The 18,826-nt window shown below is 39.8% G+C and overlaps 1 long non-coding RNA gene across 1 annotated transcript in view; it reads right to left on the minus strand.

Moving 5' to 3' along the window:
* Positions 1–1,655: 1,655 nt before the first annotated feature.
* Positions 1,656–18,826, minus strand: part of LOC135968048 (uncharacterized) — a 45,681-nt gene continuing 28,510 nt past the window's right edge. Inside the window, exons 2-3 of the long non-coding RNA XR_010582477.1 lie at positions 13,938–14,151; positions 1,656–2,253 (exon numbers count right to left, since the gene is read on the minus strand). This is a non-coding gene — a long non-coding RNA (uncharacterized lncRNA). The remainder of the gene's footprint in view (positions 2,254–13,937; positions 14,152–18,826) is intronic.

Consider the following 18,826-nt stretch of genomic DNA (forward strand, 5'->3'; position numbering starts at 1 on the left):
TTTTGAGTTTCACAAATATGGAATTACTCAGTACGTACTCTTTTGCATCTCCCTTTTCTTGCTCAACGTTATGTCTGGGGAATTCATCCATGATGCGCGTGAGACTGGAATTGTTTTTCATTGTCTCTGGACTTAACGATTTCTGTAATCTGCCTCCTGCAGAATATAGAACAGTGCATTTCCTTTTGTTTAAATTTCACTGTGATGTAAAATTAAATGCATGGTTAAATAAACTGTTTTAATAGGAGAAAGTTGAAAAAAAAAGTCATTTAAGAGCATGTTTGGGAAAATCAGTAAGATTGTGTGGTAATCCTGTGAAGGGTGTTGGCAGAGCTAGAAAGCGGAGAGATAACGAGTTGGCTAAAATGGTAAACAAAGGAAGCTTGCACTCCTGGGAGGGTTTGCAGGAAACACACAGCAATCCCAAAGCCCTTTGGACTCCTGGGTTTGAGGCAGATGCAGTGCAATTCCAGTGGTCTCTTCTGTTCTACTGTCAGCCCATCTCACCTGTTTCAGATCAGTTTAGGTTCCAGTGGGAACGAAGAGGAAAAACTTTCTTTACAATTTCAGCTGTCAGCAAGCTGTTGTTTGCAAATTCCAGGCTTCCAGACAACAGCACAAAGGGTTTGCTTAGGAAAAAAAAAAAAAGTTTCCTAAGTGCTGTAACCCATGTTTTAGAGCTTGCTCTGGGAGGACATCAGAGGTTAGATTAAATGGAATAAAACTAGTAATAGTAATAATAATATTAACAGTGTAAGTCTGTTTTTATCTAATGGGGGAGACTGGGGCAGGTGTTTTCTGCATCCACAACTGGTGACCTTCTCAGTGGTTTCTCTCCCTCTCTGCACTGACTTTTCCCTCTGAGTTTTCTGTACTGAATCTTTACGTCATAGAAAGGTAAGGTAATTACTAACTTTTAAATCTACAGAAGCTAGTAGATAAGCTTGCTGGCTGCTTGCCAAGCCAGCTTTCATTGACATACAAAAATTCTTTGTCATAACTAAACACATTAAGATATATAGAAAATATTTTGAAGTTAAATGGTTTCACTTTCTTCATAATTAAGGTAAAACAAAGTTATCTTCTAGTAAAACTGTAAGCCTAAATTAAGAAATCTTTAAAGTGCATTTTAAAATATTAATATAATTTCTAAATACTTTAAATATTAATATAATTTCTAAATCAAGTCATGTAGAGAACCTAAAAAAATAAATTCTCCTTTGACATTAGACTTAGCCTTACATTAACATTAATTCCAAGAAGCAAACATTCGATTTGACTGGGAATTATATTCTGTTTGAGTTTGGGTGCTACGTTTGGATATCACGATGTACCCTACTGAAGCAGCATGTGAACACCAGGAAGAAAAATAACAATTATTTCTTGAAAAAGAGTGATGAGACCATGATCAAAGACTGGTCTTCTTGGTTGAGATAGAGAAAGTGCCAAATGTCTGATAACATTAGATTAATTTGAGACCCAGAGAACGTTTGGGTCAAGCCAACAAACTTATATTTGAGCTCTTAGCAACCTGTATGGCAGGTGTTTATTACTCTTGGACAAGTGCCTTCTGTTTATCTGGAAAGCGTTCATTGAGACATGAGTCTCCATTATATAGGTGTGACATGAAGTGGTAAGAAGTTGTCATGCAAATCCATGTTGTAAGGAACCATGTTTTATTAGGAGAAGATGTTCATGATGAAGAATTTCTTAGACAAAATGCAGATTAGACTCATGTTTACATCATCCCCAATTATAAGATCCCCAGAGAAAATGTGTCATTGTCCTCCATGGTGTTGTGCTTATTTCAGGCAAAATTATTTTTGATGCGTATGCCTCCTTTCTTGGTGCCTGGTAAACAATAACTCCAGCTGTCAAGTGCTAATGCAAGAGATGGAAATTCCATTTTTCTTTTCTTCTACAGGAAACACAAAGATCCTCCATGCAATCTCCTGGGCTATTGTCATATAGTATGATTTATGTATTTCTTGTATGTTTCTTTCTTTTTAAATCTGGAAGTATATTCTTTTGTTTTATTGGGCTATTTATTCTCTTGACATCCTTGGATGTGAGTTAATGGAACCATGATAAAAGGATAGAGAAGTGGAACAAACAAGCCTGATGGTATAGATTCAGGACTGCCTGACAGATTAGGGATAGCAAGGAGAGGCACAAAAGATAAAATCACCTGATTCATGTGCACTGGGATGGTCCAAAAAAAACTAGTGCTTGAAGTTTCACTATGCTGTAACTCTGGAAAAGAAACACAGAAAAGATTAGGTTATTATTATAGGAATTGAGAAAAAATTTTTTTTTAAAAAAATTAATTTTGATATACAAAATCTAAAAGCTTAATCTAAGAGCCTAGAACAATGTTTTGTGCTCAATGAGCATTTTATAAACATTTGTTATTTAAAGTCAGGGAAAGAGTTTATGGATGTGAGAACAATGGAATGGAGTGGACACACAACTATTATTTTATCTGCAGAGAAGAGCATCCACTCCCCTTCCGGCCATGCCCAACTCATATGGCTGAGATTGGAAGCTGCCATCCTCCTACAGATTCCGCTGTGGTGATTGATGTAGAAATGGAAACCTAAATTAAAATAATCCTAGCACCTTCCCTCCACGGTAATTGGCCCAAAGAAGAACACTTAACACAAGCTGAGCCAATTGGAGGACTTCTCCCAATTTTTCAAGTTGGAACCATGGAAAGTGATAAAACTGGAATAATGTAAGCTTGAAAACTGCTGTTGCCTAGAGTCCCAAACTCCATACTCAGGCGGAAATGAGTCTGAGATGGTGAAGTCAACCTGTGGATGGAGACAAGAGGGGAAAGGGTCCTGACCACATTTGACCCTGGTTCCAGCCGTCCCCTAGGTCCAGTTTTATCTCTGCCCTTTATAATATTTGTCCACTTGAGCCAACACTGCCCCAAGAAAGAGTTTTGACTAATACAAGGAAAAGTTAAACTTGAACAAGATAGATTTGGGAGTAATCTAGGCTCTAAGCAATAGGAGGTAAAGGATTATATCATTCATCTTTATAATCACAGTGCATAAAATAGTGCTTAGTACACAGTTGGCAGTCAATAACTCTACAGTTTTTCAAAATATATTTATCAAGTGTCTGGAGAACATGCTAATTACTGAGAATAAAATAGTGAGCAAGACAAGTGCAGTCCTTGCCCTTAAGAAGCTTTCAAGTGGAAAGCACAGAGAAAATGATAACTGGCAATGATAGCATAATAAAAAGTAATACTTTTTTTTAGGAGACTGGGTCTCACTCTGTCTCCCACACCAGAGTACCAAGGTATGATCATAGCTCACCGTAGCCTCAAACTCCTGGGCTCAAACCATCCCCCCGCCTCAACCTTCTGAGTAACTAAGACTACAGGCATGTGCCACCGTCCTTAGCTAATTATTTTTTTATTTTTTATAAAGACGGTATTTCAGTATGTTGCCCAGGCTGGACTTGAACTCCTGGCCTCAAGAGATCCTTTCTGTCTCAACCCCCAAAATGTTAGGATTACAGACATGAGCCACCACCCCTGGCCAAGTAATACTTTTTTGATAGGGGGAATATATGATTAGTTATAGTTTTGGTATGACAAGTAGATAGCCTAGATAATCCAAGTTAAAAAGGGAATTATTAGTTAATGGGGTGTCTCACAGAACACAAGAGGAGGAACACAGCCTGACTTTTGGGAGGACAGGGACTGGGAATTGCAGAGTCATTGTCTCCCTAGGAAATGTTCTGACTCTCCTCTCTGCTTCTCCTTTTCTTTTCCCAAAAGCTGTCTTATTTGCTCCCCAGTCCAAGTGCTGTTGTAAAACTGGTCACAGCTTTTAAGTACAGACCTGTCCAGAGAAGACAATTATATTGACCAGAATTCCCCTAAGGAGGAATATCTACTCTTGAAAGTAATGCTTCAATAAGCTCTTCGATTAGCTGATTGGCTTAGTAGGTGAGCCCTCAGGGCATGCTCATGTCTGAAAAGATGCTTGCTATAAATTACTATGCACCAAACGTGGAGGAGAATTAGTGTGGCCCAGGAGAGAGACAGAGTTAGGAAGGAGAGGGAGAGGGGAGGGACTGAATGAACTCTCCCACCTCCATTCCATTTATAGTAAAGACTATTAAAATTATAAGATACTGGTGATGATGGATATTTTACTGGAAACTAACAAAAGAGCTGAGTTGTCTGGGTTGCAGCAAAATAAGACAGTGCCGGGAGCAGGAACAACCAAGTCACACAAGCTAAAGGTTTAGCCACCTAGAGAGGTTGACTCATTCTCTTTGTTCAATTTCAGATGACCAGGAAAGAATTCTGGTTGGCTTATCTTGGGACAAGTGGGGCTGATAGAAGAGTGGGATTATGTACAAAATGACAGTTGGATCCACATTTATGTTGGGGTCGGCTGGGGTGTTACCAGTGGAATGTATCACAGTTACCGATTGCGAATCTGTATGGGTTTACAACAACCTCAATTCTTGCTTCCTCAGAAGAAAGAATTCCACTGAGGGGCATAAGGCAGAAAAACAGACCAAGGCAAGGTTCAGAGCAGCAGTGGAAGTTTCTTTAAAAAGGCTTTAGAATAGGAAAGAAAGGAAAGTACACTTGGAAGAGACCCAAGCAGGCAACTTGAAGGACAAGTGCGTCATTTAACCTTGATCCTAGGACTTTAAAGGCTGACCCACTTCTGGTGTCTTGCGTCCCTTTCCCACGATTCTTCCCTTAGCGTGGGCTGCCCGCATGCACAGTGTCCTCCTTACCTTTGGGAAGTGAACACTCCTACTGTGTTTAGGAAGTTGTAAGCTTAGCCATCTGAGGCGTTCTTCGCTTTTCTGATGGAGTGCCCCAGGAAGGTCATGCGCCACCATTTTGTCTCATAATGCGCATGCCCAGGAAGTTGCTTTTTCTCACATCTGCATTCAGTCAACACTTTGGTGCAACAGGTGTAGACCATCAGGAAATGGCCTCTCCCTGGCACTAGCTGCCAATTTATCACTTTTAGAGAGGCGATGTGATAATTGCCAAACCATCACTCAACATTCCTGGTGGAGGGGAGGGCGCCCTCTCCTGTCCTGTTCATGCTTAACTACCCCTAACAGAGGGGCAGTTAAGGGAATTTCTTGTGAATTGGTCAGAGCTTTCAAAAGGTCTTCAATACAGGACAGAAATGGGTGTCTAGAATATATGTGTGAGAGACATCTCGTCCAAGCTAAATATTCTTTGAGTGAAAGAATTAATACACAGAAACTTTCTTGGATGGCTTGGCAAACGCTGTGATATAAACAGAAGAAAGACAAAGCTATGGGTCATCAGAAGTCTAGAGTGAGAAAAAGATATGAGGTGAACAGAGGGTCAGGAGAATCTGCGGTGTCAAGAAAAGTAGAAGCCAAGACAGAGAGAAACACTAGGAGCCTGTGGATGAAGAGGGTGAAATAATGAAACACAACCATGTGATAGCTGAAGGGTGTTCCAGTTCTCCTTGAGGTCTGACTTGATGAGCAAAGGGCTATTATCCTGAAGACCTGGTTGTTTTGTTTAACTTCTGGATGTTTCTCTCTCTCTCTCTCTCTGTGTGTGTGTGTGTGTGTGTGTGTGTGTGTGTGTATGTGCGTGTTTACCTTACCTACCTTCCTTCCTTATTTTTTAACATATCCTTACAAATAACTCTTATTACCTGAGATGCCCTAGGCATGTTTGTGATCCTGAAAATCTGAGAGAGTTTAATAACAAAACCACCAAGGAAGAAAGGAAGGAAGAAAAGAAAAAGAGAGATCATTCTTATCAAGTAGGAGCTAACTTCTCTCCTCCAATTGCTGTTTTATTCTTATTTCAGTTTTCCTGCCCATCTCCACTTCTTTATTCTTTGTGATCCTTTCTCTCCTAGCCTTCAAAAAAAAACACCAAACCTAAACCTAATCCTACCTATCTTTCTCCTTTGCTGTTCTATTTAGTTACAGTATAATGATGTACAGAGCTCACCAGGTTACTCAACACTTGACTTATGCAAATTTGACCTTATACAAATTATTATATAAGGAACACAGTAAAGTTTTAGAAATGTAGAAAATTTGCACTTTATATGAAAACAAAAAGTAGCCTAGTGCATAGATGAATGTTAAGAAACTAATTGCCCTCCATCTTCTGTTGTTTTGATGCATCATGTCACATTGCCATGTGTTAGAATCACAGCCCTCCATCCTTGACTCTACCGTAGTACAGGATGCAGTTAAGCGCTGAGACCCTGGGATCTGGCTGCTTGGATTTGTATCCTTTTTCTACCATTTTCTAGCTGAATGACCTTGAGTAAGTCACTTAAATCCTCTAAGCCTCAATTTTCTCTTTCTTTCTTTCTTTCTTTCTTTCTTTCTTTCTTTCTTTCTTTCTTTCTTTTTCTTTCGTTCGTTCGTTCGTTCGTTCCTTCCTTCCTTCCTTCCTTCCTCCCTCCCTCCCTCCCTTCCCTCTCTCTCTCTCTTTCTTTCTTTCTTTCTTTTGTTTTGATGGCGTTTCACTCTTCTTGCCCAGGCTGGAGTGCAATGCTGCAATCTCGGCTCACCGCAACCTCCGCCTCCAGGTTCCAGCGATTCTCCTGCCTCAGCCTCCCAAGTAGCTGGGATTACAGGCATGTGCCACCATGCCTGGCTAATTTTGTATTTTTAGTAGAGACAGGGTTTCTCCATGTTGGTTAGGCTGGTCTCCAACTCCCAACCTCAGGTGATCGCCTGCCTCAGCCTCCCAAAGAGCTGGGATTACAGGCGTGAGCCTCCCTGTGCCTGGCCTAAGCCTCAATATTCTAATCAATGAAGTAGGGGTAATGTTTTCTTTCTCAGAGTTGTTATAAGAGATAGATCAGGTATGGAGCTTCAGTGGCACAATCAGTTGGTGCATGGTACTCATACAGAAATAGATCAGGTACTCTTAGCATAATAGCAGTCTGTAGTAAATACCCTTGCTAGTAAATTCAGAGTTTGATGTTGTTGACCCCAATGGCAAGGCTTCTTCTTTTCCTGACTGACGTATTAAATCTTTTTCTACTTTTAAGTTATGACAAAAACCCAAAAGAACAACTGCATAAACTAGAGAATCTGTCATAGCAAATCTAGCACTGTGGGGGTTCAGATCTAAGATTAGTCTTTTTTTTTTTTTTTTCCTTAGGGGAGTTGAACTGAGCTACTATAGTGATGAAGTGAATTGATATTCCTCCAAAATGCTTTTCCAGATGTTTAGCAAAGCTCTCAATTCCTTCTATTCCAATCATGGTCTTTCATTCTAAGTTCTCCTGAATTATTAAGTGAAAGGGGTGGGTGGGAGGCGGGTGAATGGGGTGGGAATACTTAAACCTGGTTTGGAGAAAGTGAAAGTAAAGGGAGAAGAGCAATATTGAAGATTGTAACCTAAATATTCTCCCTATAAATACAACTTCCTGCAGAAATTCAGGTCAGATGTCTTTAAGCTGCAATATAGTAGAATAAAACATTCTCCATCTCTCATTGAATGGAGAATTTATCAGGCTGCATTTTTAAAAATCTCCTTTTGTGGAACTAGTGAGAGTCTCTGGGAACCAAGTTCATATCCATAATAATGAAGCTAGATAAGGGTACGTGACTCAGATTCTGCCCATCAAAACAAACCATGGAAGCACCATGTGAAAGGCTTTGATAAGGCCCTGTGAAGACAGTTTATGCAGTTCATTTGTCATTGAATATGGTTTCATCATTAGCACCACATTTTTAAACAGCTTGATTTTTAAAAAGTCAATAGTCCTTGAGTAAGAATAATATCAGGACAACAATCTTCAATTTAATATTGAGGGCCCTTTTTCGCATCTTTTTTAGCTTTAAACTGACTTGTATCATAGTCTAAATTCCAACAGTGACTTTCAAATGCTTCCAGATTAATTCTTTCTTACTTTTGTCATGTAGCACATGTACAGTCTCTTTTTTACTAGTGGTTTTCAAACTTGCGTTTTGAGCTGAGAAATCTCTTATCAAATAAAATCTGACTCAGAACCAACAGCATAGTGGAACTGCTCAGGAAGTATTTCCTATCTGGAAAATCATTGCCCTATACCAAAAATACTTTCACTGACAGGTTTCCTAACCAGAATAGAGGAACATTAAAAATCTAAGTTGCTCAAAGAATAGAAATTTGTTAAGTAACATATGCAGAAAATAATATATAGTAACTATGGTCTTGAAAAAGTTGAATTCCAGGATTAGGCTTTGTGACCAGAAATAGAAATGGCTACACAGGTTCAAGACTGAATTTCCCAGTCTGCATTCCCCATCTCCTGCAGGTGGGAAGGGCTGAGGCTCTGGAGCAGCACATTAGCAGTTAGCTCTCTTGCCTCTCTCCTGAATGGATATCCTCCCAATAATTCAACGTTGCACATGTCCTAAGCCTAGGACTTTCAAACTGGGTAACTGATCCAAACACTGGGAATGTGGGTTCAGAATATGACCCATTTGGGAGAAAACCTAAATGGGTCATATTCTGGACCCATATTCCCAGTTGAGACAGTACAAATGATAGTGGCGGGAGGTGATTGCCTAGGCAGATGGGGCAGGCTGCTGGTGAACCCCACCTTGAAACCAAAGATTAAACTAAAGCCGGAAAACCAAGCCACAAGTCTCGAATAAATTCATGGATTGGATTGGAAACATCTCTTCCTGTTTGGCATGCTTTCCTCTGATTGATCGCCTCTCTTCACCTATTTAACATATACCTACCCTTCCCTAATTGTTTTTTTACACTGTCATGCCCACCTTTTGTGATGCCTTTGTTTTAGCCTCTTTTGCATACTCACAAACCAATCAGCATGCACTCTCCCATTCTGAGCCCATAAAAGCCCTGGACCCAGACACACTGAGAGAGAGACCACCGAACCTTGGGTGGGGGACCACCCTTCCCTCCCCCCGCATTGAGAACTGTTCATTCACTCAATAAAATTCTCCATCCTCCTTACCCTTTGATTGTGAGTGTAACCTCATTCTTCTTGGACATGGGATAAGAACTCAAGAACCACCAAATGTGGGTGCAAGCTGTAATACAGGCAGGCAGGGGCACAGCTGTGGGCTAAGCTGGTGCACGAGCCAGGTGTGGCCTGGTGGGCCGAGTCGGTGAAGTGCCTCCTGCAGCAGGCCTGGGGCCAAGTAAGGCCCAGGTGTGTGCATCGCTGGCCATGGAAGGCCCCAACTGGCAAAGTAGCAGACAAAAATCCTGCACCTTAAAGATATACTCCTAAGTTGCTTAGACTTTGACATAAGACTGGAGAGAAAGAATTTTTCTTCCAACACAAGCATGCCAAACCTTATTTTGCTAAAGGGAACTTTGATCCCAGAGGCACTATTCTACAAACAGAAATCCCCTGCATTATATTTGAGAAGACTAACCATCTTTAAGATGAGTCCCCATTTTCCAGTTCTAGAGTGGAACCCTTGGTTTTTATAAATCTACCAGGGAAAAACATTTCCATATCCTAAACAAAGCTACCTGGCAGAGTAGCAGAGTTGGGCATTCAGTAGTAAGGCCCTACTTGCATAGCACAAAGCTAAATGTGTCAAAGTGTTATGAATTGTTCATGGTATGTGACAATCATGATTATATATTTCAGTGTTGTACCTTTGCATTGAAAAGCTTCTTTGCCTGAGTTTTCAGTTTCTCTGTTGTTCCTTCAAAGCAGGCAGCCACCATCTCTGAGAGCTGCTGCTATCACAGTAAATAAGAAGTTATGTGCTTCCTATCTGTCTCCTCATAACTAACTCTCTTCATTAAAGTTGGAAGGAACAGTGGTATGCTGAAGCTGGACAATACAGGCTCATTAGAGCTGACTGTTACATTTTCAGGAATTTTATTTTATTAGGTTGGTGCAAAAGTAATCAAAAGTCATGGCAAAAATTGCAGTTACTTTTGCACCAAACTAATACATATCACTATTAAAAATTAAATGGTATAACCTTAGAATTAAATAAATTTCTTTTTAAAAAGGTAACAAATAATCCAAACCCTTCACATCTTAGTGATTTTACTACATTTTACAACAATCTATACTCATTATTTATGGTCATATTATCTATATGGTAGAAATATCATATAAAACTGTGCAACTCTTTTCCACTCCACATTCAGTGATGTCACATGGGTAGCTTGAAATGAACTATGAGCATTTACACCATGGAAATTGGCAAACACAAAAAAATAGGGCTATTTATTTATTTCAAGATAACTAGTTGTTAAATGTTTACCATCACACCACTGACAATGAGAGTATGAATAGATGTCAATTCCTTTGCCAATACTTGACAAAACAATTACTTAGGTTTACATGACTGGCTAGTGAGATATTTTGCCATCAACTATCTATTTTTATAATATTTTGAGCCTTGATACTCACAACTGAATTCTTTCATTCTCTCTTTATCACCAGTGAAAATTGTAAATCAGCAGCAATAAAGAATTAAATTGGGTTTCATCAAGAAATAAAAATGATGCCAATCAACTATGTGGGTAGCATTTTATGCTGTTAGAAAAGAAGTAAATATATGAAACTCATAAGTCTATTGCATGAATGTATCAGTCAGAGATGGAGAAAAAGCTTTCACAAGGGGAGGGACATACATTGTGTTTTGTGAAAACAATGTGCTAATATAAGGAAATGCACTGCATGGGTTCATAATTTGGTAATTATATGAGTTCATTAGTTGCTATATATTTGCTGTGCAGTAGTTTGTCCCTGATAGAAAGCTTTACTGAAGATCCTGGGATTAGGTCACAGAAGAATGATTTAGTAAACATCTAATGGCTATTGTCAATGTGGCTCACATTCAAAGCCAGACCCATCTGTAGAGGGGGATCCCTTGTGTGGTGCTTTTCTGTTTCGTTTCCTTCACCAGGGAGGTCACAGTATTTATACTTCCTGGGAGTCCAGGCCCTGAGCCCCAGAGAGTATTCACCTCCACCTTATGTCCTACATCCCTAGTCCTTAATGTTTGTCTGAGGATTAACCTTATTCCTGAATAATTAATCCTAATAACATTTTCATTAGTGAGTAAAGGATATATATATGTGTGTGTGTGTGTGTGTGAGTTCTGCTGTAAAATTTCAGAGGACCAAAAACTCTGTGATAAAGATAAATAGTATTTTAATGCAATATATTTTAAAAATTAAACTTAATGCAAAAAACCCATGATTCATAGAATATCAAAATCTGAAATAAAGACAGGATTAGACTTTAGGATAAGGGTGCTGTTCCCACTAGTGAACCAGGCTTCCAAGTGGAATGCATTTATTCCCATTTTCATTTGTTTCCTGTGAGTTTGCTCAATTAACTGTTTCTTTTCTCTCCTAAATTTTCAGCTTCTATATAGGCATTCATTTCCCAAAGCCTACAAACTTGCTAAGTTCCAACCACTTTGAAACGAAAACAAAAGCAGGAACTGCCTCATTTCAATTCCCTTGATTTTTCTCCTGTTAATATCCCACGCATTTTCCTTTATACCAAAGTTCCTTGAAAAAGTAACCTGTGCTCAGTGTCTTTATATTTTTACCTCCCATTTGGCATTTCCTCACCGCACAATGTTCATTATTCCTGTCTTTTGTGTGTTGGGGGGAGACAGGGTCTTGCTCTGTCACCTAGGCTGGGGTGCAGTGGGATGAATTCGGCCCACTGCAACCTCTGCCTCCTGGTTTCAAGCAATTCTCTTGCCTCACCCTCCCAAGTAGCTGGGATTACAGGCGTACACCCCCACGCCCAGCAAATTTTTGTATTTTTTATTAGAGATGGGGTTTCACCATGTTTGCCAGGCTGGTCTTGAACTCCTGGCCTCTAGTGATCCACCCACTGTGGCCTCCCAAAATGCAGGGATTGCAGGCATGAGCCACCGCGCTTGGCCATTCCTGTCTTTTTGAGAAATCTCCTCTTTTTGACTTCTATGATATCACATTTTTATTATTCCTTTTTCTACCTCCAAATATTCCTTCTCAGTCTTACTTGCAATCTCATTTATTTCTGCCCTTTCTTAAAATGTTGGCAATCATCAGGCGCTAGCATCATCCTCTGCTTCCCTCACCCCTCCTTCAGTGAGTACATCAACTCCCATGGGAGAACTATCAAAAACAAGCATACAATACTTATTTCCAGCTCTGAACTCTCTCCTGGGATACAGATTTTTATATAGACAGCCTACTAGACAGCCCCTCTTGGCCACTCATAGACACCTCAACCTCAACATATCCTAACACACTCATTACGTATCTCATTCACCACCACTCTGGTTGGCTTTACCTCTACTATTTATCTGGTTGAATGGCACAGGAATTCAACAAGGAAGCATGAAGCCACTCCAGAGCACTCCTTTTCCTCAAAGGCTAGAGCCCTGAGTACTCCTAAAGACACCACCTCCAGCATCCGTGGAGCTGCCAAGAGAAGCCCTCAGAATTTCACTTAGTGTTCGCACACAGGACTTGCGAGACAACCTGTGATCCTGGAAAGACCATCCCACATTATCACATTGTATTCCTCTTCTGTGCCCTCACCTTCTGCTTCTCTTCTTCCTGCTTCCTCTGTGCCAGAAATGCTAGCCTTTCTGCTTCTGCCTGGACCTTTCTTCCTCCAGATACACAGCTCCCCACCTTCCTTTGCTCATCTGTCTACTGATAGAAATATCTGCCCTTGAGGCCTTTCCTAACCACCCCACATAAAATTAGCAACCTACTCCCCTACTGTTCTCTTGTCTTCCTATCCAGCTTCATTTCCCTTCGTAGCACTTATACACACCTGACTTATTTTGTTTGTTTATTTTTCTTCTCTGTTAAAATGTGCATCCCCTGAAACCAGGGTCTAGCTTACTAACTATATTTTCATCACCTAGAACAGTGTTCAATCTTTAGTAGAAACACAACATACATTTGTTAAATGACTGTATGATTAATTACTATCATACCTACTCCTTCAACATTTATTGTCGCTATCAGTTTCCTTGGATATTCCTCACATATTCAATAAATATTCACTCAGCTCCTCATACGGGGCTTACAGAGTGCTGGCTGCTGCCATTGTCACTGCTGCAGGACTCATTGTCGACTCATTGTCTCCAGCCTGGACTCTTGGAATTGTCTCGTAATTGGTTTCCTTGCTTATAGTCAGTTCTCCTTTTTGTCTGTTCTTCATGCCGTTGCTAGGCTGTCTTTCCAACTTAGCTCAAATTGATAGCTTCTCTGTGAAGCGTTTCTCAATCATTTCAATAGAATGTCTTGCCCTTCCTTGTGCCTCAATGTGTCTTGTACAGAAGGTTGTAATAGCAGACATACTATGGCACTTTGCTGAACATATTTATACATCTGTCATGTATTATTAGACTATAAACTCACTGAGGACAGATGCTATAGTCTTTTATTTGCCTTGAGTTTTATTTATCCTCACTATTTAACACAAATGTTGTTTAATACCAGGGCTATCATGAATGCTTGATAAATATTTGTTGAATAAGTAACATCATAGTGTTATCAACAAATTAACTGTCTTTATGCCAGAGAGTCTAAAGCACTTACACACAAATCATAGTATGTTTTTCTAACTTTTTAAAAAATGATGTGAACATACATCTTTGTATGATAGGTAAAAAACAGGTATTATTATCTCCCTCTAACAGAAGGAGGCTTGAATTTATATCTGCTTCCTAAGATTAGTTTGCACCCATAACTGGATTGATAGCATCAAGTCTAGTGTGCAGATTATTAAATTGGATGCTGAGGGATCAGCAAAGAAAAGTAGAAACATTCTCTGCCTTCAAGGATCGTATTACCTGAAGGGGAAGACAATACCCATAGAAAATAGGTAAGAAAATAGGTCCATTGAAGCTCTTCTAAACAATCCTAAAAATGGACCACTCAAATATTGAGAGAAAGGAAAAAATGCTGAAATGACATCTGTAATCAGACTGGAACTTCTATTGGAGATCAGCATCCGTATTCAGATGACAGCTGCTCTATCCAGAGGGCTGCACGCAGGGAGACAAGTCACCTCTTCCAAGCCTGTAGTGCTCCCTAATGGTCAGCTGTCCAGAGCATGCAGAAGAATCGCAGCATCCTGACAGTTTAATTCTGAGCATCACTTCCGCAATTTACCTGGAGGGAAGAAACTGAAGGCAGAATGCATAGGGAGATGATGATGAATTCCTAACAACTATTCTAGGTTAAATACCACTGACAAGTCAATGGGTAGAAGGTTTCAGTTTGAAGGAGGCAGTTAAAAAGTGACTAACTCCATATTTCTAAAACTAAATCAAAACTCTACCAGGAACTCAGCTTCAAAATTGTGATAGTTTGGTTTTCTGGGAAAATGACTGTGTACAAAGAGAACAAGGCAGGGAAGTCAGTTAACATTTCTAGGCACTTTTCATGTGTTTTAAATAGTTCTTTCAAACCCTCTCCCAAATGAATCCTCACAACAATATTGTGAGATAAATATTACTAATTCCATTATTATAGATGGGGATATTGTAGAAAATAAAGGCCCACATGAAAACAGTATGTCTTTTTATCAGTGTTGATATACTCATGAATACTTATTGTAATCAGTAGGTTATAATCTATTAGTCTCATTTATTTTGTTACCGTTACCAGCTTTGACCATGGGGAGTTCCCTCAAGTGGACTCTGGTATCCTTTTCACATGACTCGTCAATTTTTTATTGTTTCCTTACTTTCTGGCAACACAAGATATTTCAGGCTCCCCTTGTATTTCTTTTTCGTCAACTCTGGAATCAGCCAAGAAGCCCTGGTTCCGTTTATTTGAGAATGGTTTTAAAATGAAAATGCGATCTGAGCGCTGGGTGGGCTCATTTGCCAAGGTGTTATTGTTTCCAGGGGCTCACAGAGAAAACAGGCGAGAAATATATGCATGTATACACATACGTAAGTTCCATGTACTTCCATCTACATCTTTTTCTATCTCTAGCTATCTCAAATATATCAAAAACACCAGTTCACACTGATATCTCAGATTCCAAATCACCAACTCGGGGTTCATTCTAGCCTGTCCCATCTCTGTCTCCAACAGTGAGGAACCAGACTCTCATTACCCCCAATATATTTATTTATTTGAGCAGTCCTAGAATATATACAAAGTAGTTATTGAATTGCTAACTCATACACTGGTGAAAAACAAATTCAGTAACAATATTTGTGAACAGTTTTTTTTTTTTGTCTTTAGCCTTACAAAATATAGTCAAAACATTGTTTTTCAAATTTGTTACTGTATTTCATTTTGGATGTTCTCTACTTCCTAATTCATTTTGACTATTTGTTCAGTATGACTAACACGATCATGATACCAAAAGTCAAAGCACGTATGTGTGTGTGTACATATATATATATATATGCACACATATATATATATATGCACACATATATATCTAAAGATATAATCAGAGAAATGTCACCTCCCTTTCGTCCTTCTCCTTTGTTCCTGCTCTCCCATTCTTTCTATTGAGTCCCTACCCATCTCCTTTGGGTAACCAATCTCATTAGTTCAGGTTTATTCTTCCTGTGTTTCTATTTGCACAGACAAGAAGATACATGTATATTTTCTTTTCCTTTTTTTGTTTTGTTTTCTTTCTTCTTCTTCTTCTTTTTTTTTTTTAGACTCTCACTCTTTTTCACAGGCTGGAATACAGTGGCATGACCACGACTTACTGCAGCCTCGACCTCCTGGGCTTAGGTGATTCTCCCACCTCAGCTTCCAGAGTAGCTTGGACCATAGGCTCATGCCATCACACCCTGGTAACTTTTGTATTTTTTGTAGAGACAGGGTTTTACCATGTTGCCCAGACTGGTCTCAAACTCCTAGGCTCAAGAAATACACCCACCTCAGCTTCCCAAAGTGCTGGGGTTACAGGCACGAGCCACCACACCTGGCCTTATGTGTGTACTTTTTAATACTATGTTATACACACTAGGATGTACATAACATCCTAGGATTGCATTTGGCTTTTTCACTTAAAAGTATATCCTGGGGCTGGGCACGGTGGCTCATGTCCCAGCACTTTGGGAGGCCAAGGTGGTCGGATCACCTGAGGTCAGGAGTTCAAAACCAGCCTGACCAACATGGAGAAACCCCGTCTCTACTAAAAATACAAAATTAGCCAGCGTGGTGGCACATGCCTGTAATCCCAGCTACTCAGGAGGCTGAGGCAGGAGAATCACTTGAACCCGGGAGGTGGAGGTTGCAGTGAGCCGAGGTCACGCCATTGCACTCCAGCCTGGGCAACAAAAGCGAAACTCTGTCTCAAAAAAAAAAAAAAGTATATCCTGGAAATTAATCCATATCACTAGTTTCTTGCTGAATGTTCCTGGTCTTTTAGGTAACAAGCCTCTGCTTTGTCCCCCAGTTCTGCCAGGAGTTCAATTGTCCAGAGAGCCTTTCTCCTCCTCCAGATCCCAAATTTGGCTGAGGAAATGTTTGTCTCCCTTTTATTTTTGTTCTTTGAGGAGACCTTTAGTCTATGTCTCTCTTGGAATTTAGATAGCACCATCCCTGGGGCATGGCCACATCTGGACTCATCTTTGAACCCTGTCACTGAAGGGATTCAGTGCTGCTTCAGAGACCAGGTGGCTAGGGGAACGTGTGTGAAAATGGAATAGAATGCATCAGATAAAGGTATGGACTTAGAAACAAGATGGAAACATGAGGGCATCCATCTGGGACTGGCTTTACCTTATCTTACCCTCCTCCCTCCCCATCACACTGTTGCTTCTTTGAACCATCTCTACTTCTTTTCCCTTTCAAAGCAACTCTGATGTTTACTTCATCTGCTCTCCTCTGTGTGTCGGTAGAAAGGGGATTATTTCTTTTCTCCAAGGTTTCCCCTGTTGAATGAGGTCCCTTGATAACAAACTTTCCAAATCAGTTGTTTCCTAAACATATTTTCAAACATTCAACCAGCTTTGGTCTTTGCTAGATCCTCTTTTGGGAGTGCCTTTCTACTCCTTCTCTACCTGGAGAACTCCGGCTCAGCAGATAAATATATCATTATCTTTGTCACATGGTCCCAGTCTCCCTTTTCCTGGAAACCCTGTGGAATGAGTTCATCCCTCCTCTATGCTCCTACAGCTCCCTGTGTACTCCTTATTACAGCATTTTCCGCATTATGTCATTATGTTGTAATTAGATGTTTGCAGATCTGTCTCCCCCCACTAGACCATGACTGCTTGAGGCCTGGGATAATTATGTTTTATTCTTTTTTGTGTCTCCAGTGCCTTGCAGTATCTGCCACATAGTGGGTGCTGAGTAATGTTTAAATGATTTCATTAACTATACTTCTTTGTCACACATGCACAGTCATTTAGCACAGATACAGAAAGGGAGCACCTCTAAAGAGATTTCACGCATTCTGCTAACAAGGAGGAAACTAAAGCACTAGGGTTAAGTCAGAAGTTTCTGTTTTTTAGCTGATGATTAGGTCTTGCCCGACCCTTAAATTGAGAGAGGCACTGAATAAAATGGTCAGATTTTCCACAAACTCAACCCAGGCCAACTGGAGAAGTTTCACTCTTGCCTGGACCAAAAAGCGTTAGAATACAGTGAAGGATGGGCTTATGGAATGGTTCTTCCTCTTCTGGAAGCAAATGTCTATAATAATTTAGGTCCCATTGGCTTGTATCTCAACCATGCAACTGGACTTATTAATTTGAACTTTTAATTACTAACAACCTGCTGACCTGAAACTTCTTAGGATCCTCAGAGCAAGGAAATAACCTTCTCCAGGAGAGAGAATAAAAATAAAATAAAACAAAAGCAAGTCTGGCACCCAGCTATGTTGGTGTCTTCTAAAGTAGGAACACCATAATAAAGGCTTTCTGCTTCTGTTTCATTATGTGACAGTCAGAGACTGTAAACACTGTCGGTGGCAGAGAAAACAGTGTCTAGAAACAAATAAGAGAAACTAAAGATGAAACTGGGAATATGTGCACAGCTTATGCTTTGGTATTCTGTGGTCATGACAGCTTTTGCTCTTATGAACGTACTGAGTATGGTGTTCTTTTTCCCTGTAATGATTTCTGAAACTGTGTGACTTGTGGAATTTGCCTTAAAAAATGCAGTGAGTGTTTAATCGCTCAGGGTGTAAGTAACCACATTCTGTTCGACTGTGCTTCCAGCCCTCACTTTCCTCCTTATCAGTGACAGTATTCCAAACACTTGTCTCAATTTTCAGATCAAAGCTGATGACAAACAGACCTCTAAAGGGTTGAACTGCCTTCTGCATTTTTGTTCATCGGAATAAAATACCTATACCACTTGAAAGGGCTGAGTTTTTTTTAGTGCCTCATCTGTAGATTGTAAATTCTGTTTTGCCTTCCTGCTTTACTTATTTCTTACTCTGTCAATGTCATCTGCTTCATGAAATGTATCTTTTAATTAATTATTCTTGTCTCAGGTTGTCTGCTGTGGCTCACTGTCAGGGCAAGAATTCATATCAGCAAAATAGGATATGTTGCTCAATGGAAATATCTTGGCTTATTTCAACATGAGATTAACTTCATTTACCCAATAAGCACCTTAACTGATTTTTCAGATAAATCTTTTTGTTGTTTATATTTTATTTGAAGTTGCATACAACATTGCTTTTCTAAAAGAGCAGAAATTCAGAAGCATGAGAACATTAAACTATAGAAGACCCTAGAAGTCTGATTGAAAAAACATTTAGAGAGAATTCTAAAGCTAGAAGCCAAGTTCAACGACACAATAACAATTCCATTCGTATTCTGATCCATGGGAAATCTCCAAAAAAGGCCTCCCAGAAATGCATAATAAAAT

This window comes from Macaca fascicularis, chromosome 17 (genome assembly GCF_037993035.2).
Source record: "Macaca fascicularis isolate 582-1 chromosome 17, T2T-MFA8v1.1".
NCBI lineage: Eukaryota > Metazoa > Chordata > Mammalia > Primates > Cercopithecidae > Macaca > Macaca fascicularis.